Genomic DNA, 24,455 nt, shown 5'->3' with positions numbered 1-24,455 from the left:
TTCAGCCTTGTTACATGTAATATTGCTTATCTATCTGTATATATATCTATCATCTATCTATCAATCATTGCTAATGTAATACAGATAATGTTGGGCTTGCCCTACCTTTGAAATTTACATAAAATTGGTTTGAATGTCCTAACTTTCTGTGGAAATCCAATTTTCTCACCAAGATTGGGATAGATTCTTGTGGTCACTGCTAGCTCTGATTTCATGTTCCTACTGCATTCTCACTCTCATGGATATCTGGCCTTTGGAGCTTTTCCCTTGTCTGTCCCGCAGACCCATGGACCCCATAAAAGAACACAGGTTGTGCTCCTGGAACAGGACTGGTTACATAATTTGTAGAGCCCAGTGCAAGAAGAAAATAAGGAGACCCTCTGTCAAAAATAATTAAAAATTTCAAAATGGGGCTTCCCTGGTGGCGCAGTGGTTGAGAATCTGCCTGCTAATGCAGGGTACACGGGTTCGAGCCCTGGTCTGGGAAGATCCCACATGCCGCGGAGCAACTAGGCCCGTGAGCCACAACTACTGAGCCTGTGCATCTGGAGCCTGTGCTACACAACGAGAGGCCACGATAGTGAGAGGCCCGCGCACCGCGATGAAGAGTGGCCCCCACTTGCCACAACTAGAGAATGCCCTCGCACAGAAACGAAGACCCAACACAGCAAAAAAAGTAAATTAATTAATAAACTCCTATCAACGTCTAAAAAAAAAAAAAAGAAAAAAAAATTTTCAAGATGGTGACAGGAGAACATTAAACCAAGAATGTGGCCTTTCTAAGCTTGGGGGTGCGACCGCACAGGTCACGTGCCCACAAAGGTAGCCCTGTCCTAGAATTTCCCCAAATACCACTCCTTACGAGGCAATCAGATGAACTACATATTTATTAAAGTGCTTAGGGTAATAGTAGAGGAGCACTGGGTCTAGGGATCACAGCAACTCACAGCAGAGAACTTCAGATTAAATGTTTCCCTCAAATTTCTGTCCATATCTACTGAAATTTAGTGTATCTATAACTTCCTCTTTTTTTTCCTAATATCTTTCTAAACCATGGCCCATACCCAGGGTTTGAGTGTGGGTGCTCATCAAAGCATTCTACTGGGCAAAAACTTGACCTACTCCTAAGAGAAACTGTCTCCTTCCCTAGGGATGGAAGTAGGAATAGTTGTATTTTAAATAGCAAATTATTCTTATTCTCACGGCTCAAATTATTCTCTTTTCTGCAAAGTATTATTATTATCATCCTCATTTTACAGGTAAGGGGTTCTGATGCTCAAGAGAACATAGCTGGTGAAATGATATCTAGCTTCAACTTTTGTATTCTTTCCACTAAGCTTGCTGCTCTCTAAATCTGGAAGGGTTTTTGAGAAATCACAAATTAGCCCCCGAAGATGCCAAGACTATCTCTATGGAGGTGCAGCCTGGTATAAATCTTTCAGTGGTTCCACTAGAACCCAACAGTTTGGACTATTGGTGTCAGATTATCGTGTGAAGCAAGGTTAGCCAGAGGGCTGTCATGGAGGAAGGTTAGACTATGTCCCTCTTCCTTTCCTAGGCAATATGGGATTTAAGGACTGTTTAAGATCCCTTTCTTCAACTCTTTATGGAATTGGGGACCATCATTATTACCTTTATGCTCTATGTACAGTGAAAAACACAGCTATCCTCTTGGGACTGTCAGAGCCACTCTTGTTACTGAATTTCCCTCTTTCTCCACAAGGGAGGAAGAATCCTCCAATACTTGGCAAACATCCTTGGAGATATTTTGTGCATTGTTGGTGTGGTCCATGTACTGTGGTCAGTCCATCATTCAGTCTTAGGATAACCTAATTCAAAACCACCCGAGCCATCAAACCATTTATGTATTTAAGCTGGGTATATGTGAACGTGCTGCAGTCCACTTTTTGGACCAAATTTCAGTATGAAAATGCCTCCTTATGAATAGAGTGATTATATAATTCATCATCCAAATCTGGACAGTTTTAAGAGTGAAAGGGTACTAAAAAATTACATAGTTTTAAAAAATGTACATTTACTAACCGACAAATTAGTTTTATTAGAATGGTAGACCTATGAAGTCTGTTCAAAGACTATTTTCAAAAAAGAAATTATTTTTCAAGAACAAAAATAATAGAACAGTGTACATGAAGAAAAAATTTTAAGTTATTTATATCTATTATCTGAACTTTGAAATGATATCATCTGAATAATTAGTCTCGATATATATTAATGTGCTTTAATCAGTTGCACAGTGTTCTGTCTGATAATCAAGCCGATTGTATTTTCCTGATTTTTTTCAATATGTTGTTATTGAGTTAAATGTTCACATATAAATGCTCACAATCATCTTAAAGATTATATTTTAAGGTTTATAAATTTTCAAATTGTTAACACCTTAAATTGGCTCTTGTCTGAGAAAATACTCTCTATAGATGCTGAGATACTTGTTAAGCTCAGAGCAAGCAAATTCTGCTAAGTAAAATATATTTTCAATTAAAATTTTTAATTTGAATTTTTAAATTGAATATTTCAGCCAAATAATTTCACAAAGACTGTCTTTTTGTCTCTATTTATGATAACTATTTCAACAAATAATTTTATAAACAAAAGCTCATTAAATAAAGTTTTCACCATTTATAAATCTTTTGACTCTTTTACCAAATTTAAATGCTCCCAAAATGTAGACCTTCTCAAATTTCTTTCTGAAACAAAATATAAATTTATCCAGTTAAAAACAGGAATTTTATCAAAAGATACTTCCTACAAGATGAGATATTCCCAGGTACAATCACAGAATTTCAAATCATACTTGGGGATTATTTGAACTCTCCTTTCTGGGTTGTTCACTTTCTATCTTGCTTGTATAGGGATACATTTCAATATCTTCTTATTTTTAAGCTTTGTTTTTAGTAATTATGATTTCATTAAACTTCAGAAGCTGAACTGTTTGGCATTCCATTCAATAAATACTTTAAGTATTTCCAGCTAATTTTGAATGAAATGGAGCCAAATTTAGAAAACTTGTTTATAAAAATGTTCAGTGCCATTGACGGGCACTTAAGTTGATATAGAATATAGTTCTTCAAGACTCAAGCATTTCTAAAATCTTATATCAGACAGGAAGGAGAGAAAGCATGTAATGCCATGCTGGTATAATTTAGAGTCTTTAATATCAGGTTTGTAATTCAGTAATGCTATGTGTAGGTAATTATATTTATCCATTTTCCTAATTGAATCTTCTGTGGGTATAACTACTGTATAAATTATATGAGCACTACACTAATTGTTATACACTTCTGTTCCATAACTGGAGAACACTGTCTTTACCATGACGGTCTGTTCTACCAAAACTTGAATTATTATCACAAAAAATTTTTATTTTAAGTGTCAGACTTCTAAATGGAATTTTCAGTAGCATTCACAATAATATCAGATGTGGAAGAATCACCGTCTAAAACCTCTACTTTGATTCCATGAACTGGATGAAAAACAATGAACCAATATTGCAATTAAAAGATTTTTCTATTTGAAGTAAATGATGACACTAACATAAAACTGGTGGCATTTAATTGTGATTCTAATATTACTGGAGATAACACATAACATCTCTTGTTTTACTTTTTCTATGTACACAAGAAAACTTGGAATTGCAAATATATTGGAATGTGTTTAGGAGAACAGTCATTTGATTTAAACATGATCTAAACACATGCTTCACACAGTGAGTGTAAATGCACCTTCCGAAGCTTTAGTGGTTAACATTTTTCCCAGCGCATTCTTCTTAAAATAACTATTAAGCATCGATATTGATGCTTCCTTAGTAGATCTAGTCTTCTGGCTCTCATGCGGTCAGTGATATCACTGTGACCCCCATACAGAGAATGATAAACGTCAACAAACGTTTTGTCCAAGAAACATGTTCATCATCAACTTTCTTGGATGTTTAGTACTTAATTTTCCACTAAATATACTCCTTCATTTTTATTGAATTCATTGTGGTCAAAAGGACTTATTTCAGTATAAACATGTTATCAACAAAATAAACAGTTGTAGATTTACAATAAATGGCTAAACCACCATGTAAGAACTTAATCTCTAGACTGTCTCACATATGTTACAGTAGCGTGTCTCTATGTCTCATGTTTCTCATTGATCCCAGCATCTCTCTGGCTCTGAAGGAGTTCTCTTAAATCTACTCCAGCTTATCTTAATGCAACAATTGCTAATTATACTTTGTTTAAAAATGAAAAATCGAGAAAAAATTCTAAACCACGTGAGATACTGGACAACAGGCATAAACCAGGACTGTCCCAAACAACATGAGACATAGAGACATCCTGCTGATGAAGAATGTAAGCTCTGCTCTCCAATATTCTAGGATTTACCCATAAACCCTGCACACTTGTCAAAATATCCTCAATTAGTGTTATTATAATGTGAGACCTTATGAATTAATTTTCCATGCCAGGCTGACCTTTATTATTATTTTTTAGGTTAAAAAAAGCTAAAGTAATATTTAATGAGGTAGAATCTGTTATAAACATCATCAAGTAAAACTTGCATATTAGAAGTGAAAATTGTTAGTTTATTTTTTATAAAGTAGTTAGGAAGTTAAGTTTCATTGTGTTTATCTCCATGCTTTCTGAGATACTGTTGCTATTAAAAATGCCTTGTACTTAGAACTGCTAAAATAAAAATAGTGACAATACCAAGTGCTGGTGAGGATGTGGAGAAACTGGATTTCTGACACAGGCATTCTGGAAAATAGCCATGGCCGCTGAGCCTGCGCGTCTGGAGCCTGTGCTCTGCAACGGGAGAGGCCACAACAGTGAGAGGCCCACGTACCGCCAAAAAAAAAAAAAAAGCATTTACCATAAAAGCAATTGTACTTGGGCATTTATCCCAGAGAAATAAAAACTTATGGTCAAACAAAGACATGTGCATGGATGTTTATAGAAGCTTTATTTGTAAAAGATAAAAATCAGAAACAACCCTAATGTCCTTCAATGGTTAAACAAGCTGTGGTACATCCTTACCATGGAATAGTACTCACAAGAGAAAGGAATGAAATATTGATCCATGTAACAACTTGGATGGATCTCAAGAGCATTATGTTGAGTTTAAAAAGCTAATCTCAATAGGTCACATACAGCATGATTCTATTTCCGTAATATTCTCAAAAGGACAGAATTATAGATATGTAGAACATATTAACGGTAGCCAAGGGTTAGAGACAGGGGTGAGTGCAACTAAATAGAAGTAGCATGAGGGAGTTCCTTGATGGTGATGAAACAGTTTGTATCTTGTGGTAGTGATTATATGAATCTACACAGGTGATAAAATTTCATAGAATTACACACACACACACACACACACACACACACACACACACATACACATACGAGTGCAACTTCCTGGTTTTGATATCACACTGTAGTTACCAATGTTCTGAACTCTTTGTCTGGTAAATTGTTTATGTCTGTTTCATTACACTATAGCTATATAAGATGATGACTGGGGGAAACCGGGTGAAAGGTACTATTTTTGCAACTTTCTGTGAGTTTATAATTATTTTCAAATAAAAAGTTAAATGAAGAAACAAAAATACATTTGCCCCTTTTATGTTGTATCTGATATTATGATATCTGCTTACCTGGAAAGGAAAAGTAATGATCAAATGATTTCAAGTTTCAATTATCTTTTTTTCTTTCTTCTTATCTGTATTTTTTATTTGTTTTGTGGTGAATACATATTATTAACATAATAAAAATAATGAGGAGATAAAGTAAAGGTTGGATTACTAATGTCAAGGTGGATTGAGGTGAGGGAAGAAGCAGCAGCAGAGATAGTGGCCACCAGAGAGAAACAGGGGCTGTATTTTTTTTTTTTTTTTTTCTGGTACACGGGCCTCTCACTGTTGTGGCCTCTCCCGTTGTGGAGCACAGGCTCCAGACGCGCAGGCTCAGCGGCCATGGCTCACAGGCCCAGCCGCTCCGCGGCATGTGGGATCCTCCTGGACCGGGGCACGAACCCATGTCCCCTGCATCAGCAGGCGGACTCTCAACCACTGCGCCACCAGGGAAGCCCCAGGGGCTGTATTTTTCAACGCAGGGCATAATGCATGCATAATGGACACCCCCCAATAGGTGGGCAATGATAGTTTACTGAATGAAAGAATGAATATTCAAAAGGTGTTAGACACAAGTCAGAGCAGATGGAAAGAGGTTCAGAGAGAGGCTGGAAAGCCATCAGGTAGCAAATAGAATGGCTTCCAGGGCACATAACTGGAATCTGTTTAAAAAAAAAAAGGACTGATAATCTCTAAATGTGGAAGAAATCTAGGTCAGAACTGTTTAGACCAGGCTTAAATGCTAAAAAAGTCTCACTGAGTTCAGAGAATAAACCACTTGGACCACTAATACTTCCTTGGAGCTGGTAAGCCAACATTGTGTCAGGTAGGAAGGTAGCTTTTTGTTCTAAAGAGCTAAGTGGGTCTATGATACGTTGAAGTCCTGCTAGGCATAGGTTCCATACCTTGGAGGAAAGACCAACATCCCATGTCTCTCAGAGCAGAACCGTGTGAGTTTCAAAAATGATCTGAGGGTTTCTTGGAGTAAGTCATTACCTTAATCCCACAGGTCAAGTTTAGCTCGTGACAAGAGAAGAATGGAGATTGGATTCTTTGCTGGGCCTAAGTAACCTGAGATTGTCTGACGGGGACTTCCATTAGCCCCGTGTTCACTAAAGCTTGCCACACCACCAGCAATGGTTTGCACCTTGCCTCAGCGTCTTTGTGGATGCCAGGTGAGAGGCTCAGCCTGTGCCCCGTGCGTGGTGTGGGCTCTTCATCAGTCACGTGTGTCAACCACACAGGCACATTTAAGTGCTGCCTTCCCTCTTGTAGTAATTGTTATTATGTAAACAATCTAATCTGAGTGCTAATACATGTAATTTCACTGAACTGACAGTAATGAATCTTGAGTGTGCTGTTCCACAGACTTGCTTCTTTCCCAGGTGAGGGGTGGCAGTGATGAGCATCCCTTCTGTGGCCACACAGAGTCCACGGGTTTTCAAGGTCTTCAGAGGAGCACTTCAGTTTTCAGGTCAACACCCCTTTTCTTCATCAACTTTGAGTGAAAATCATAATAAAACACACAACGGGTTGTAATGGAGAAGCAGCATACTGTAATTTGAGAGAAGAATTACAGATTTTTAGAATAATATTTGATGGTGCTTTGGAATATTTTTATGGTTGAACACTTATGTCCTGGGAGCAGGACTCTGTGAGCCTACCTACTTTTACCAACTAAGCCACCCAGTTTCACTTCTAGTCTGTGGTCAGTTGTCTTCAAGGTCAGTCTCCTGGCTGAGACATATACGCAGAGCTTCTGGTTCCAACCCTTGCATTTTAGAGTTCAGAGAAGCGGAGGCCACAGGTATAGGAGGGACAGAGCTGGTCCCAGAACGTGCCCCATCCTTCTCATTGCAGTGCCACTTCTCCCAGGCCGTGCACCACCTTTACAGGCTGCAGGACACCAGAGGACCAGGGACCAGTTGTTAGGAGAGAGGCCAGGGGACAGTTAAAAGTGATATTACTTTGTGGCATTCACAGCTGCGAGGAGTGATGGCAGCCAGATGTATTCATTCGATCCATTCAGTGATTATTCATCCAGTACTTTCTCATCCAGTACTTTCTATGTGCTGGGGACTGGTTTAGGCACTTGGGAAACAGAAATGAACAAAATTGCAGAATTCCTCATCCTCATGGAGGCCACATTGTAGCAAAAGTAAAAGGAAACGCACAGTCCTGACTATGTCCCAGTCCTGTCCTCAACAATGTACATATGTTAACTCATTGAATCCTCACAATGGCCCTTTGAGGTAGGTAGGATTGTTTTTTTGTTTGTTTTTTTTTTTTGGTAGGATTGTTAATCACATGTTGCAGGTAAAGAAACTAAGGAACAGGGAATAAAAATTAAGAAACTTGCTCAAGGTCTTGCAGCGAGTAAATAACCAGCCTAGGATCCAGCGCTAGCTATTTGGCTGTGAATTCCTGCTCTGAACCACTGCACTTGACTGCCTGATTCATGAGTGAGGTTAGAGCCGTGGTCTTCTTTCTTTTCTTTCTTTTTTTTTTTTCCTATAAGCAGCGGAAGCCTCCCTCTTTTTAGAAATGAACTTCCATGTGGAGGACCAAAAAATAAAATAATAAAAGTGGCCCTGTTCTGGATGAAGAGAATGGAGAGGGTGGGGAATTCACATTGTTCTCGCTGGATGGCAGGAGCTGATCAGTAGATGCCTGCTTCCAGAGAGCCTCTGCTCCTCCTTGGTTCCCACCCTGTTAGACCTGGCACCCTGCACCAAGACTTTAGAAAGAGCTGGAGTGGATGTACGGAAAATGGGACAACAGACACGTCTGGGTCAGCCCTGGGAGGTTAGAGGCGTTGTAGTAGTGGTGCCAGCAGAATAACTCAGGAATTTTCAGTCTATCCCCCGACAGTGTGTGTTTGGGGGACTCTCTCCCATCCTTTGAGAATAACTGATGCTGTGGTGCTCTTCTGTGACTGATGGCAGAAGGTCTTATAAGGGGAAGAGTGGGAGGTTGAAGGTACACTGAAAACCTGGGGATGCTTTTCTTCTTCTCATCATTCCTTCTTTTGCCTCCTGCCTTGACTATCTCTGGCCCTGCGTGATGGAGCCACAGACAGTGCCAGAAAGAGGCCTCACAGCTCTTGGGCTGATGGTGTGTATCCCTTTGAACATCCACTGAGGTCAAGTTTTACAGACTTCTAATGGCCACTGTGGCAGTATCGAGGCAATGGCCTTCTAGTGGCACCGTTATTTCACCATCTCTTAAAAGAGTAGAATAAATATTACCCCTACTCTTCCCAAGGAACCTGCCCAAAGTTGCCAGAGTCAAAGATTCAAAGGGCAGTTCCTGGGGTATTTTGTTTCCGAAAGTCCTGGAATGGAGCAGTTTATAAAGTCATTTTGCTAAGCCTTTCTTTTGCAGCCACTCCCATTCCCAGCCCTCAGTAATCAGCTGGAGGTTTGGAGATCACTTGCCCTGGCCAGCCTGGAGGTAGCTTTTCCCCAGCTACTCCTCCAGGTTCCTTTTCACTGGCCTCTGCTTTGAATTGTTAATTTCCTCTCTGAAGGCACTGTCTGACTTTGTTAGCAGGTCTGACACTGTCTGGCTGCTTGCAAAGAGCAACTAGTGCCAATAAGGTGCCAGCACTCTTCTAGGCATGGGAGACATAAAGGGGAAAAAATCCTTTTTCTAACCTCAAGGTGCTCACAGTTTAGTGGGGAGACAGCCAGGTAAACACGAAATCACACCGTGGTGTGATATCGTATTGTAATTGTCAAAGGAAGGCTGTAGTGGGAACGGGACAGAAGGATGCCTCATGTGCTTGGGAGAAGCAGGGAAGGCTTTCCGAGTGAGGCAACCGAGAGCTGAGACTTGGAAGGAAAGGAAGAACTTCAGGGATATGTACATCAAGTTGGAAGAAAACCACTGCCAAGGGCTTTGTGGCATCACGCCACATGCCATATCTAAGGCACTGACTGGGCTGTGTTACCAAAAGAGAGAGGCACTGGGTTCCTATTCCTACTTCTCTATAATCAGGACAAATTAAAAGTCTTAGTTTAGAAGTTGATCATTGCTTCCTTTGAATTCTCGCCAGAACCTCCTTGAGAACCGGTGCTTTTTAAAATTTCACCTTCCCCTTTCCCATCCCATCTCACCCCCAGGAACAAATGTAATGACTTTGCCAATTAGCACTAAATAATGGGAGCTGAGCTGAACAACAAAAGAATAAAATGGGAAATAAAAGATGGAAATTAGCCAGCCAGATTGGGGAGAGCCTTCAATATCAGGCTAAGGCGTGTGGGCTTTACTTGGTAGCAGAAGCAAGAATCTGATGAGACAAGTAGTAGTAGTGGAGACAAGTTGGAGCTAGAGATAAGGTTTAGGCCATCTTCAGTAGGCTGCGAAACATCAGCTGAAAGCAGCCAGATGGTAAAAACTTCTCAGTGAAGAGAGAACCCGAAAAGAAAAGAAACGAGAGCTGCACATGTAATCTTGAAGACACAACAGTTAGAGAGCAGACCCAGAAAAACCTGTCTTAAAGCATTGGCTTCCACGTATGCGGATATTAATAGCACCACCCAGTCTGTCTGCTTCTAGGAGTCATTGAAATAATGCAAGAAAAGTGCTTAACACATTGCCTGGTGCAGAGCACTTAATAAATATTGCTCTTCATTATTATTATAGAAGAGTGATTTTTTTGTTTTTTGCATTGAGATAAGGTCAACTGATGTACAAATACTAATTGTTAATATATGCATTGATGATTTGTTGCCTGGTAACTGTGATTTTTGAAGTGACAAACTCATTTCAGTGTTTGCCTTTTAATTAAAATGGGTACTTCGGCATTTTAAAATTCATTTTTGAAGGAACCCCCTACTGAGCTGCAGCATCTCAGGCACAGCAGGGGTATACTACCATTTTTAAAAAGCCAGCTAACAATTAATGTCATAATTTTATATTTATCCTGCTAATTACGGCAAAGACAAATCCCAGTTTGTCCACGACTGTGCAAACAAACAAAGAAGGCTTAGCACCATGAGGCAAGTTACTTGCAAATTTGCATATTAATTACTGTTTACCACCTCTGCTCCTGTGGCTGATTACTTCTAACAAAGAGCAGACGTATACAGTGGCTTGGATCATCTGAGACAACCTGAAATGCAGCCCGCCACTCTCTGAGCAGGCTAGAAGGCTGCTGTGCTTACTAGTGGTGACATGACCAGAAGGGAACAGTCCACACTCCTGGCTCAAGGGATCTTTATGTGAAGAGCCATTAAGGTTTCTGAGATGCATTTTATAAAGCATAACAGACAACAAAAGTGATCCTACAGATTCTCACTCAAATAAGACCATCTTTGCTTTAATGTACTTTGGAGCAGTATTATTCTTGATGTGTGCTATACAGTGTGAAAGATAATATCTATTTTTCTGTGTGTGCTTTGAAAGGTTACTCGTCCATTATGATTAAACTCTGGGTACAGCACCCTGGAGTAAAAGATTTCCTTAGACTCATGAATCTACTTTCTTTCCTCAGTTTTGGCGCCAGTTGCCAGGAGGACAGGGTGCTCTGGGTGGAGACACCCAAAATCCAGTCCTGTTTTCTCCTGATGGTGTTGAATGGATTGGGACAGTCTTATGCCTGTCTAACCCGGGAAGGGACGTTTAGTGTGTATTGGAGAATTTTAACTTGGCTGTAATTGGAGACAAAAACCACATAAGTTGATTTAAAGACACTAAGCCTGAAAGAAATTCTTTGTGCTCACAATTCGGAATAAGCAAAAGCAGCCTCCTCTTGAGACAAAGTCCTGTCCAACAAAACCCCTGATGGAGGCGAGAGAAAAATCAATGGAAAAATTTTAATGCTGACATAAGCATAATATATTATGCATGATAATCTTCAGACTATGAAATCCACTTACATGCAAACATTTGAAAAAGCAGGGGCTGCTTTACAAGGTGACTTCAGCTTCCTGTAGTTGTGTGAAAAATGTTCAAAGTGTAAGAACAGGACAACTCCTGTCTGTTTTTAGTCTCTGAAAGAAGAAAACAAATACTTGTATTGGTAATGGCTCAATAGCCACTCCTTAGGAAAGTCACAGTAATATTACAGTAATAATAACAGTAATAATAGCTAACAGCTATCAAGTGCTTCCGCTGTTCCAGGCGCTTAATATGCATGATCTCACTTAATCCTCAAAATGAAGAGGGTTGAATTTTTCATCCCCCTGAAAATAGCTGGAGACTGAAGCTCAGAGTGATTAAGAAACTTGCCCCAAATCACAAAAGTAGAAAGTGGAAGAGCTGGGATTTGAACCCAGGCAGACTGACTCTACAGGCCACCATGCTATGCTGCTTCTCATTTTATATATTAGGAAGCTGTAGTTTATTTTCCTAATGCCCCAGGTTTTGTTGTTAAGTTGGAATTCTATTCCAGTTTTCTGAGCTCCAAAACTCATTATCTTTACATTCCTCCATGCTACCTTCCCTAATTAAAACAAAGCATTAGATTTGAAATATCCTAATATATTAGAGCAGAGGTCAGTGAACTAACTGACCAAATCTGCCCACTGCCTGATTTTGTAAATAAAGTTTTATTGGAATGCAGCCATGCCCACTTGTCTAAGTGTTATCTGTGGCTGCTTTTGTGTTACAGTTGAGTCATTGTGATAGTCAGTGTAAGGTCCACAGCCTAAAATATTTCCTGTCTGGCTGTTCACAGAAAAAGTTTGTTGACTCATGACTTATACAAAACATTTCTTTTCTTTTTCCTAACTAACCTGTGGCCCAAGTCTTCAGCAGCAGCAGCTTTGAGCAAGAGAATAGGTGAAGTGATGACTAGCCTGGCTAACGGTGCTTATTTTAAATCTGAGAGTGTCTGGGGCCTCTGGGGACAAGTGAGCACAAGGACAGAGGCTGTGGGTGGCTTGTTATTAGTCTTTGCTGTTTTCTCTCTACCTGTTCCAGAATCCCAAGAAAAACTATTCTCTCCTGTATCCCCAGCACCTTCAACACTGCCAGAGATATAGTGGATACACAGTAGATAATTGTTGAATTAATAGTCAGAAATATCTTGCGATAGACCGTGAATTCTGTCTCCAGTCAGTCTCCAGGATGGAGTACAAGCGCCTTAGCCTGACAGTTGCGATCCTGTCCCCTCCCCCTACGTATCATAACTCATTTGCCTATGCAACACTTTCTATTTTTTCAAGACTTAACTCCTGACCATTTGACCACTCAGGAAGGTCAGGTTTGCTAGGTGGGCCAGATCACAGCTGGCTTTGGAAGAGGACTGATGTGTTCAAAACGATGCTTATGATATGCAAAAGAACCTGTAGGGGGGAGAGACTAGAGGCTAAGGGATCAATTAGGAATCTATTTGAGGTGATAATTGTGTAGACAAGGGCAATGAGAATAGAGAGGAAGGGACAAATCGGAGAGACATTTGAAAGGAAGCATCTTCAGGAATTTGATGACTTAGTGATCTGAGGGATGAAGAGGGAAGTGTAACAGAATAAGAATTTTAGTGTTAGGACTAGTAGATTTTGTTGTCATTGACAAAAATAGATACTCTCGGAAGAGAAGCAGGGTAAAGGGAGCGAGACAAAGTGTATCTGGAATTAAGATTGGGATTATCCTTCTGATGATACCTGGGTGGAATAGGATATGTGGCATTAGTGTCACTTTCGAGGTGAGGCCTAGAGATTTTGACCCAGTAAGAATTGACAAACACAACATTGTAAATCAACTATACTCCAATAAAAACTTCAAAAATAAAAAAAAAAAAAGAATGGACAGGGCTTCCCTGGTGGCGCAGTGGTTGAGAGTCTGCCTGCCGATGCAGGGGATGCAGGTGCGTGCCCCGGTCCAGGAAGATCCCACATTGCAGCGGAGCGGCTGGGCCCGTGAGCCATGGCCACTGAGCCTGCGCGTCCGGAGCCTGTGCTCTGCAACGGGAGAGGCCACAACAGTGAGAGGTCTGCGTACTGCAAAAAAAAAAAAAAAAAAATAGAACGGACAAACTGACTCATTGATTCATTCACTCAACAAATATTTGAGCAGGCATAGTGTGCCAGGCACAGTTCTAGGCCCTTGGGATATATCAGTGAACAAAACAAAGATCCCTGCTTTTATGGAACATGCATTCTAGCAAGAGACAGGCAATAAATAATGAACATAATAAATAAGTATATAGTGTAATAACATGTTAAGTGCTATGGAAAAAAGACAAGGTAAGGCAGGGCAAGGTGGCTGGAGGCTCTGGGGGCAGGTGAAGGCCTTTGCAATTTCCCAGATAACATCTAGAGCTCTTTTTCTCTGATCAGTGGTTTGTTATTCATTTTCTGACCAAACTGTCAGAAGAAAAAATTGTAGGGCATTGGCTACTGTGTGATATTTTAATAAAGATACTTTGTATGCCACATCTGGTGGCAATTAAAAAAAGGGAAACTTTTCATGGTTCCCATTTCCTGAATGAGTAGCACTGCAATGAAATTTCGATGAGTTGAGGCTGATAATTTTCAGCAATTTAAATGTCGTTGCCTTTCCTAGAAGGAAGAGCTTTGTTTGTAAACACTTGGGTCAAAAGAAGACGTAACCTCATTATTCACATTCTTCTGATAGGCTCCCAGTCAGAACATGTGGGGCAGAAGGGATATACAGGGGCCTGAAACATAATCACCTAGCTTTGGGGCTTTGTTCTTTGTGATGATGGGGGAAAGGTAAAGAGCTAATTTCATTCTTTCTTAGAAGACAAGTTGGACGGGATGACAAACTTTTTGTAAAGACCGAGAATTCAAGCAATTACCTAGTGATGCATAGCAACATATCTGCATGCTTGCCTTCTTGGATTATTAAGGGTCAAAGTCCCCGCTTGGGTCACACGCTAAACAGCTCTCAGTTTTCTGTGTTTCTTCAACAGGATATGATATGCCAAAGATCCACTTTAATTTCTACTGCCTTCCATTGCCAAGATGCTTATTTGGGGTCCTCAGAGGAGAGGGGATATTTAAAAAGGAAGGAGGGAGGAAAGAGAGGGTGATGTGGTTTGGACAGTGTCAGGAGACACAGTTGGTCCAGATTAAGAGAGTGGTATGCGTTGTAATTCTAAAATGGCCTCAGCTCTATTGAAAATAGAGAAACTTAATTCTTTGATGTGGAAATGAGCTAAAAGGGGAAGGAAAAGGTATACTTGTAAGCTCTGGGCTTTTTTTTTCTGTGTTGCTTTTCCTAAGCCAGTGAAATCCTCCAGGTGCAAAGGGCAGCCTGATGCTTGAAGGGACACCGGTCATGCAGCAGCCCCAGATTTCCCTCCCTTTGTAGTTGACTGAAGCAGCTTCAGACACAGCAGTTGGCAAGGTAAGATCCTGGCTTCCTGGAAAAATCCTGAGAAGAACCCAGCGTCAGTCAGAGTATATTTGGGTCTTTTCCAGGTGCAGGTTAACTAGGAAGAAGGGCTTGAGGTTGGAACAGTTTTTAACGTAAAACTTTCTGTGCTCAGAGAAGTGGGCTCACATGCAGCCATCTTTGGAAACGAACCATTTAAAAAAAAATTTTATTGAAATATATTTGATTTACAATGTTGTGTTAGTTTCAGGTGTATGTCAAAGTGATTCAATTATATATATATATTCTTTTTTTACATTCTCTTACATTAACACTTATTACAAGATATTGAGTAGAGTTCCCTGTTCTCTATAGTAGGTCTTTGTGGTTATCTATTTTATATATAGTAGTGTGTATATTTTAATCCCAAACTCCTAATTTATTACCCACCCCCCGCCCCGCTCCCCTTTGGTAACCGTAAGTTTGTTTTCTTTGTCTGGGAGTCTATTTCTGTTTTGTAAATAAGTTCATTTGTATCATTTTTTTAGATTCCACATATAAGCGATAGCATAGGAAAGGAAACATTTTCAGTTAGAAGAGCCCTCACCAAAGTATGTCTTCAGTGGAAATGCATTTGTTTAATATTACATTAGTGATTTCTACCCCTTGTACCTACCCAATTCAACAAGCATTTTATTAAACTCCTAGTACGTTCTTAGGACTCTGTGAGGTGCTACAAACTGTCATGAAGGAGTAAACCTGAATTAATGACAAAAGAAAATGAAACCATTTTTTAAGAATCTTCATAGGAATTCCATTATGGGAAGCAATAAGAAAGCATGGATCCCACATTAGTGATACCCCCTGCCATTCCTTATCCTTATACGCAGCACACACACAAACACACACAGACGTGCTCAGGTAGAAATGCTCTTTGGGTAAAAATACCCATGGCTTTTTACGCAGTGCCAGTTGGCCTGGCTGGGCTACCCCATGGTGTTGTCTCATTGATGAAATGCTGATTAAGTTGCTTTATGCTCCATAATGGACCAGTGGGTCATTCTCTGTTTCTTGTCAACTTCAAACAGGCTGGGCAGTCTGAGTTTGTTTTAACTCTACTGACCCCAAATGCCTTTTGTCTTTATCAGACTTTATTCTTATCTTTTCAGAAATGGAATGGTTCCTCTTTTTCCTGTTTCCTCAATATTTTCCTAAAAGACACAAACTTACAGAAGTTGTTTCTGAAAGTGGAGCTGACTGGAAAAGTACCCAGTTTTGTTTCTAGATATCTATTTGTAGAATTTTCCAAAGTCAGTCCGTCAGAGACAGGGGATTCCATCTCAATCTACCTTGAAAGGCGATTGAATTAAACAAGCATTTGGTGAGTATCTGCTTTGTATCTGGCTTTGTTCTGAGGGAGTTAGAGAGGAAGTAGGATTTGTCCCTGCCCTTGAGGAAGGAAGTAGGATTTGTCCCTGCCCTTGAGGAGTTTAAAGTCAAATTGAATAAGAGGCAACACTAATTAAGCCAAGAATTTATGAGTTTTTGAATTCACATTCTTGGCTTCAGTGTTTCTATGTATAATGGCCAAAAGGTTCCAGTACTTTTAATCTATGTATCATAGTAGATTTAGTTGTTCATCGAAAAAGGCCTCTCTAACCCAAATGAAGGAAACTCAGTCTAGACGTTGGGGATGCTTTAACTAATTTTCAAGCTAATTTGGCTTAATTAGTTCTTTTCCTAATAGTACTTTGTTCCAGACTCTATGACTTTGAACATTAAGCACTCATCCAGCCACTTTCCCTGCAGAGGTAAAGCTGCATCAGGCATGAATCCAGTTCTCAAGGAGCTCACTGCCAAGCTCAGCAGGTGAGACAGAGCACGAGGGGAAAAGGCATTGGTGCACAAGAACAAGAACCACGGGACCAGTAAGTGGGGTCTTGTCCTGAGAGGCTGTGAGAATCACTCCACTGCTTTTTCTTCAGGGTAACTTCATCTCCCCACATCATGATTTACTGTAAGGATTGTGGGAAATGCTTTGCCCCCTTTGGATGAAAGGTGTATTATATAAGGTCTGTAAAAGGTTTTTGGATACGTTTAGGCAAAAATAAGTGATAACAATGATAGTAATATCTAGCATTTATTGAATGCTTATTATACGCCTGGCATTAAACTAAAGATGGGAATACGGCTTTAATCTGTAACTCTATTTTATATCCGTTGAGCCCCAAATTATCAAAATATTTATTTCTAAATGTGCCCTGTTCATAATCTGTTTTTAATTGTTAACCTGGGTGATGGTTTCATGGGAATTCATCATACCATTCTCTCTACTTTTGTGTTTTGAAATTTTCCATAATCAGAGGCCACGCAAAAAAAAGGAAGGGGCCAAATAAACTTCATTAACCTAAATAATACCTCAGATAAACGATGAAGGTGAAGAAAGAAGGAAGAACATCGTTCTTCAGCATTTATAAGGTACCAGATCCTTCATATACTGTCTGTGACTTAACTGTGATCCCATTTTACGAATAAGGCAACTGAGGCTCAGAGAGATTAAAAGACTTCTTTAAGGAGTTGAACGCTGGCCAAAGCCTATGTATGCTCTTTCCAATACGCCATATTGCTCTATGGGTCCATATAGTTTCTAAGGGCAGGGTCCCTGTGTTTCATCTTGGCAGCCTCAAGTGCCAGTGGGTGAAATCACAGTTCAAAACCAGATAAAATGTTTTGAAAACAATATGACATGTATGCTTTAGGAAAAATTTCGAAGCAATATATGAAAACTGGCAAAGCAATGGTGAATGATAATTTATATCTGAGAGGAACGTCCTTAAATGTCCATTCTGTGTGTGGGAGGGCGCAAGCACGTATAACACTGGGGACTTTGGGGTAACCAACATTTATTTCCAGACATTTCACAACCTCCCTTTAAGGTTAGGTATAAGGCCCATCTCACAGATGAGTAAAACGAGGCTGAGAGAGGTCCAAGTTGGCAACACCAGTGTATGGTGGTGCAGCCATGGAGTGGGGCACAGCTGGAGTTCAAATCCAGCCTGGCCTGACCCTCAGTGTACATCCTCTCACCACAACAGTGAGTGCTATGTTAGAATCGGATTCTTTCTTCTGTGGAAACAGCATGTATTAAAGGTTAGAGAGGGTCAACCAAATTCCTCCATGGGGCCTGGGAGGGGGAAGAGTTGGGTGTGACAAGATGGCAGCGTTTCTTTATCACGAGGCAAAACTCCCCCCACTCTGTTTGGATTTAGTCTGCACGGACCAAACTGAACAGAAGCGAATTGTCCCATCTGTTGTCAAAACCATCCTCCCTGACTTCAAAGAGTCCCGGCCCCGGAGGGAGAGACCCCCGGGGCGCAGAGGGAGATGGAAGCGGAGCCCCTCGGCCTCCTGTCAGCCGCTTCAGTCTCTGGGGGCTGGAGCCGCTGCCTGTCATCCCAGCTGACTTCTCTTTGAATCTGCGGCTCTTCACCACCCCCTGCCTTCCCCACCACTCAAACAGACCCAAGGCCCGATTTCTGTTTGAAGTGGACGTGCTACTCTTCACACTGCGGGCGCTGCCGCGGAGGTGCAGCGGCATTAGAGGAAGCGGCTCCCTGTGGGGCGAGGCCACCTAAGCCTCAGGCGGCAGCCTGCGCTTTCAGGCGCTCTCGGGGCGATAATGGCATTCTAGACTTTTCCACAGGGGTCCTGAGGCCCCCGAGAGATCTTAATTAAAGTGGCTTTGTGGGTCTTGGAGGCAAACACCGGCCCAGAACTCAGGGTGGGAGCTCGTTATAAGTTCTGGTTCCGTTTTTCCCTGGCCTCAGAGAGTCTAGGTTCATAGGAGCAAAGGAAATGAAAGAACTGGACCTACTGTCTAAATCCTAAAGCAGAAACCTCTGCTTTCACCTGAATAACCAGAGCTCTCCAGCAAAGCATCACCTGGTCATTTCCCTTTGCTGGTGTAGAAATGATGATCGGGAAACCACACTGGAAATCGTTCAAAGTACCATGCACTGGAGCGAAGCTTTCTCCTTTCTGAGATTATTCTGAGGAAAAGGTAATAAACAGATCTGTAAGGAAATTAGTTATCTTAAAGTTTACTTACATATATTAGTTGCTACCTTTTAATGAATGATATTTAGATGAAAATTTTGTTATAGATCAAGTATCTCCCTATAGACATTTCAAATGTAGCTCTAAGGAGAGTAACTATTTTTTAAAAAGATGAAAAGTTAAATATAAGATTCCCTTCTCTGTAAAACACTTTTATAAAGGTCAATAATTTTGAGGGGTGTGTGTGATTTCACTTGAGTATTACTTTTTGGATAGAATCATAGACTATATCTGCTTTGAAAATATTATTTTAAAAAAGAAAAATGAAGTGTGGGTGCCATTTTTTAATACAATATCAATAATTTACTTGTTAAGATGACACAATTAGACAGGATTAAAAGAAATATTAGTCTCCAAGGATAATTTATATTGATGCCTTTCTCTCTGTTCTTAAAATATGAAATTATTTACACATCCCACTATATTATTTTGCAAATTGTGGTAGTTTCACAATTTGGAAATATATATATATATATATATATATATATATATATATATATATATATATATCTCTCACAGATGTGTGTAATTAATTAGTGTCAGTTTACCTCCTAGACCTTAAGCTCCATGAAGGCAGGGACTATGTCTGATTTGTTTACCATTTTGTCCCCAGCGCCAGACATGTATTAGGTGCTCAAATATCTGTTGAATACACGAATAATCACTCAAAGAGGTGCAACGTAATGATGATGGTATATATTTGATTTTATCTTATAAGAATGCCTGCTTTAAATTTTTTTCTCTTAATTAAGAGACTCAGGTTATACACTTGGACTTTGTGATTTTAAGAAATCACTAACGCTTATCTACAAAAAAATATGACTGAAAATGTTCTTTGGATTGTCAAATCAGATGTGCAATGGTTTGCCAGTTCATGGGATTGAAACTTTCAAATAATTGGTGACTGGTCCCAATAAATCAGAGTAAGGGCAAAATCCACTGAATATAATTGTTTAAAGAGGCCACTTGTAATTGAAACACTTTTAAATTTTGCCTAGGGATGAAGTAGTCTTATTTCATGGTGGTGTTACCAGAGCAAGTCTAGGGTATTTGCACGGTTGCTATGCTGCGCTTTCCATCTGTAAAGATAACCAGCTGAAACGGCAGCGCTAAGGGACTGAAGTCCAAAGCTGGTGGAGACATCAGTGACTGAGAGTGTGGGCAGCGCCAGGCACTGCCAGACAGATGTGCTGGGAATCCACCCCCAAACTTCATGGAATCACCTTGCGTTCGCTCCTTCAGCAGAAATCTGGTGCCGGGGAACTTCTTTCACAGTGCTAAAAAAGAGCTAAAAGATAACCTTTTCTTCCAGGAATAAGGATGCCTCTGGTTGTGCACGAGTCAGTGAGGGTGGAAGAAGCTGTTTCATAGCCTTGCAGACAAGACCAGCATTGTCAAAAGTTTGCTGTTTCCGCTGCCATTCCCTGATTCCCCTCTGCCCTCAAAAGATTTGTAAAGTGGTCAGGGCCATGATGTTGCCCAGTTTCGCTACCAACCTTCTTTTCTCTTGATCTTTTGTTTCAATGTCTGCTTTCTTTCCCCTACGTGCTCACTGAAGCCTGATTGTGGGGTCAGGCTATAATTAGTTTATATATGAAGTTTAATTCACTGTGGCTCTTCTGGCATTAGACTCAGATGGGCTTTGATGTCTGGCTGGAGCTTTGATCCCAGTCCCTCGAATGGTGGTCATCACCCCAACTCAAAGGATTGCCCTTTATTTTTTTCCCCCTCCTATTCGGAGACAGCTTTTCCCAATTACATCATTTGTGTTTGGCCATAAAAGCTGCAAGGCATCATTTTGTTGCTTTGCTCTATAGCAAAACGTGCAATTGATGCTCCTTACTTTGCTTGGCTGCAAAAGAATGTTCACTGCTGGATAAGGGCATTTGTACAGTGGTGCTCAGACTTTGTGAGGGTGCTGTTTGGAGTTGTTCTGCCCAAGGGCAAAGCTTCAGACTGTGTGATCTGAGGGACCCTTTCTGACTCTGCCCAGGAAATATCTTTAAGCATAAGCTACACGACTGTGATATATTCAGTCGAGACTCTTTTTCATGCTGGCAACTTTATCTTACTCTCCAGATCTTCTGGGCAGCAGATCCACCCCATCTTTAATGTCACACTTTCTGAGCGTCGATTAGCAGCTTGTCTGAGAAGACAGAGGCCTCCAGGGAAAGCAAAAGAAGTAAGGAGAGCTGAGCGATACTACAAAGAAGATGAAGTGGCGTTAGAGGAGGAAGAAGCACCAGCACTTGCTTTAAAAAGAAAGGGAAAGAAAAATCAAATCGGGGGGTGGGGGTGGGGGGACACTTCTCTGGTGGCACAGTGGTTAAGAATCCGCCTGCCAATGCAGGGGACACGGGTTCAATCCCTGGTCCAGGAAGATCCCACATGCCGCGGAGCAACTAAGCCCCTGGGCCACAACTACTGAGCCTGAGCTCTAGAGCCCGCAAGCCACAACTACTGAACCCGCGTGCCACAACTACTGAAGCCTGCGCGCCTAGAGCCCATGCTCCGCAACAAGAGAAGCCACCGCAATGAGAAGCCCGCGCGCTGCAACGAAGAGTAGCCCCCATTCGCCACAACTAGAGAAAGCCTGCATGCAGCAATGAAGACCCAATGCAGCCAAAAATAAATTAAAAAATAAAAATTAAAAAAAAAATAGGGGGAAGTGAGATCCTGTCTCTGACAGGAGGGAGCAGTGAACAGTGGGTGATTATCCTCAACTGCATCCCAAATACCTGCAACCAAAACAAAGAATCAAAGTGGAAAGAAAGCCAGAGGACTAAATTGGAGAGGAGAAAAATTGGCTGTTGGGTTAAGAAGAGAAGAGGGGCAACCCAACCAGGCACACTTAATCTGACGACATTGCGAGTTTTCCTGGAAAAGCAATTACAGCATTGAGCTCCTTGCTTCTAACTTCACTTGACAGCCTGAGTTTGTTTTAATTGGCGCGTGAATGAGCAGCATTATTTATTAATGTGTAATGGACACTTTAGAAAGCATGACCTTTTTTCCTATTTGCGACCATTTTATTGGCAGAACCATTTGAATACATTACTTTTAATATTGAAACTTGCTGGGAACACTTTTTCATGGAGATGTACAAGCTGTTAGGGCAAATGGTTGGCTTTGGACTAATAAGCCAGCTCAAAGTGGCATTTGGTGGGTAGGGGGCTTGGGAGGTGGGGAGGTTTGGAGACACAGCGACTTGTCTGCTTTAACAAGATTTATTAGTAGTGTGTAAAAACATGTTTCAGCTTTTTTTCCCCCCTCAACTATATAAATATAGTTGTCGATGTGTGACATAACACAGGCCACAATAATAGATTCCACCCAGCCAGAAGGAATCTAATTCAGAACTAGAAAGCAAGAAGCTTGCCTAGAAATGAGTAGAATGAGACAATGACAGAGGACATGGGTGAGTGGCATTTGGTAGACAGGATTAGTCATTATTCTTTAGTGCCTTACTAAAATTAGGGAGGAAAATTTCGTTCCTGTATTATCAAGTATGGTGTCTGGCACACAGTAGGCATAAAGCATAGGTGAACTGAATGGAATTAATTTTGTTTGTTGATGAGCACCTAAGCATAATTCCATTTTTAGATCTAATATACAATCTGGTTGATTATGAGTCATAGTTGTAGTTATAGTTCCAGTTAGTCTGTGAGGGGCAGCAATGGGGAAGTCAATGGAGGGTGGCAAGAGAACTCTTGTTTTTGTTTTTTGGTACATGTCAACTTGACTCTATTTGTTGCAGAGATTAAATGGGTACTATTAAGTTAGTTGGAAAGTAGGTTAATGAAAAAACAATTTACAACCAACCTGCAGTTTCTTGAATGCTTGCAAAGGCATTGTCCTGAGTACAGTAATACTAAGAGGATATTAAAACAATCACTGCCTTCAGGGAACTTTAATAATGTAATCGGAGAGAAGGGATACACATAAACACCTACGTACATAGATGTAAGTGTACATACCCATATAAGTAACCATACAAATAGCATTTGGTAAGAATCAAATATTCATGCAGTTAACAGGAGTTCAGAGGAGAGAACTGAACTGATCTTGGAGGGAAGAAGGTTGGACTACGCAGAGGGGAGAAATGGAGAATTCTTAGCAGGGCTAAGCAGCTGGGTAAAGGCGTAAGAGTCTGAAATAATGATATAGGATGCACTCCTTCACACAACACTTTGCCTGAACTTCAGCAAATTGCAACTTGCTGGATTCGATTTCTGAGGCTCTTGGATGTACTGCTGTTTAAAAGAGATATGGTACTTTCCCCTAGACAAGCCAGCTAGTGGCATTTCCAGACCCCTATCCCACTGAAATTCCCTGTGACCAGTGTCCCAAGCAGAGATGGCCATACCACAAATGCTACCGCAGGGGAAAAGTTTATTAGTCCCTCTGGAGGAAAAAAAAAGATACAACTCATATAACCTTTACTATCTATGTGCCTGCCACGTTGTAAACACCCCTACTCCCATATATATTATATACTGTATATTATTATAATTCTTACAACAGGCTCCTTCTGTTAGTAGCTTCATTTTACCTTTGAGGAAACTGAGGCACAGAGAGGTGAAGTTACTTGCCTGCACAGCTAGTCTTGGCTGGAAAGGGGATTCAGATTCAGGCAGTCTGGTTTCAGAGTCAGAGTTCTTGTGATCGCAGACTAAATAACAACAATAAAAAACTCAAACAAAAATCAAAGCGCGCAGGCGCGCGGACTCACTAAACCCGGTGCTTGCAAAAGAACTGATGCAATCGCTTGCTATAGAGCGACATCCTCCTGCCTAATTTTATTGATAAATGCCTTCCGTGAAAAGATTAAAACAACAGCAACAAAACTTTTAGGACAACGTTGCACTGTGCCTTGTAGTGCCTGCCTTTACAACTTGGAGTCCAAAAAGCCAAACCCAAGAAATGGTCTTTGAATACATTCGCTGTACCTTGCTGGGTAAGGTGAAAGAAACCTAAATCAGCCTGAGTGGGTACGAACAGTGGACGGGTGGGGAAAGGGTTAACGTTGTGTGCTTCAACTCGGTCGAGTTTCAGAAAGTTCTCTGGGGAGCCCAACTGCCGCGTCCCTTCGCGGACCCTGCCTGCGAGGCCGACTGTAACAGGATGCTGGGGCTCGAGGTGCTCGCCCCTTGCTTTGTGCGAGGGAAAAGAACCAATAAGGAGCGAGGCAAAAACTGGGTGCTGTAAACCCGAAAAGGGGGCGAGGAGGCCCGCGGGAAGAGCGGGGGAGGAGAGAGGGAGGAGCGGGGAGGGCCCGGCGAGGAGGAGGCCGGCGCTGAGCGCGAGCAGCGCCCCTGACACTAGAGGGGGAAGCCGGGGGGGAGCGGGCCTCGCAACCGAGGGGCCGGCGCGGGGAGGCGGGCGCCGGGCGGGGGTTCGCCGGGCCGCCGCGCGTGACGTA

General features: G+C 41.3%; 2 long non-coding RNA genes across 4 annotated transcripts; one reads left to right on the top strand and one right to left on the bottom strand.

Moving 5' to 3' along the window:
• Positions 1–724: 724 nt before the first annotated feature.
• On the top strand, positions 725–16,864 carry LOC137222894 (uncharacterized). The gene is made up of 5 exons (XR_010942673.1): positions 725–3,724; positions 6,642–6,807; positions 14,844–14,950; positions 16,087–16,298; positions 16,727–16,864. It is a non-coding gene; the product is annotated as an uncharacterized lncRNA (long non-coding RNA).
• On the bottom strand, positions 4,859–24,297 carry LOC137222873 (uncharacterized). 3 transcript variants are annotated; one of them, XR_010942661.1, is made up of 4 exons: positions 23,626–24,297; positions 15,594–18,966; positions 11,515–11,628; positions 4,859–7,186 (listed from the first exon to the last, which is right to left on the bottom strand). It is a non-coding gene; the product is annotated as an uncharacterized lncRNA (long non-coding RNA). The 3 variants fall into 3 exon arrangements; XR_010942668.1 differs by lacking the exon at positions 4,859–7,186 and having other exon boundaries at positions 10,952–11,628; positions 15,594–16,128; positions 18,860–18,966; XR_010942655.1 differs by lacking the exon at positions 4,859–7,186 and having other exon boundaries at positions 10,952–11,628.
• Positions 24,298–24,455: the final 158 nt, after the last annotated feature.

This window comes from Pseudorca crassidens, chromosome 1 (genome assembly GCF_039906515.1).
Source record: "Pseudorca crassidens isolate mPseCra1 chromosome 1, mPseCra1.hap1, whole genome shotgun sequence".
Classification (NCBI taxonomy): domain Eukaryota; kingdom Metazoa; phylum Chordata; class Mammalia; order Artiodactyla; family Delphinidae; genus Pseudorca; species Pseudorca crassidens.
This window is presented reverse-complemented; position numbering and strand designations above follow the sequence as displayed.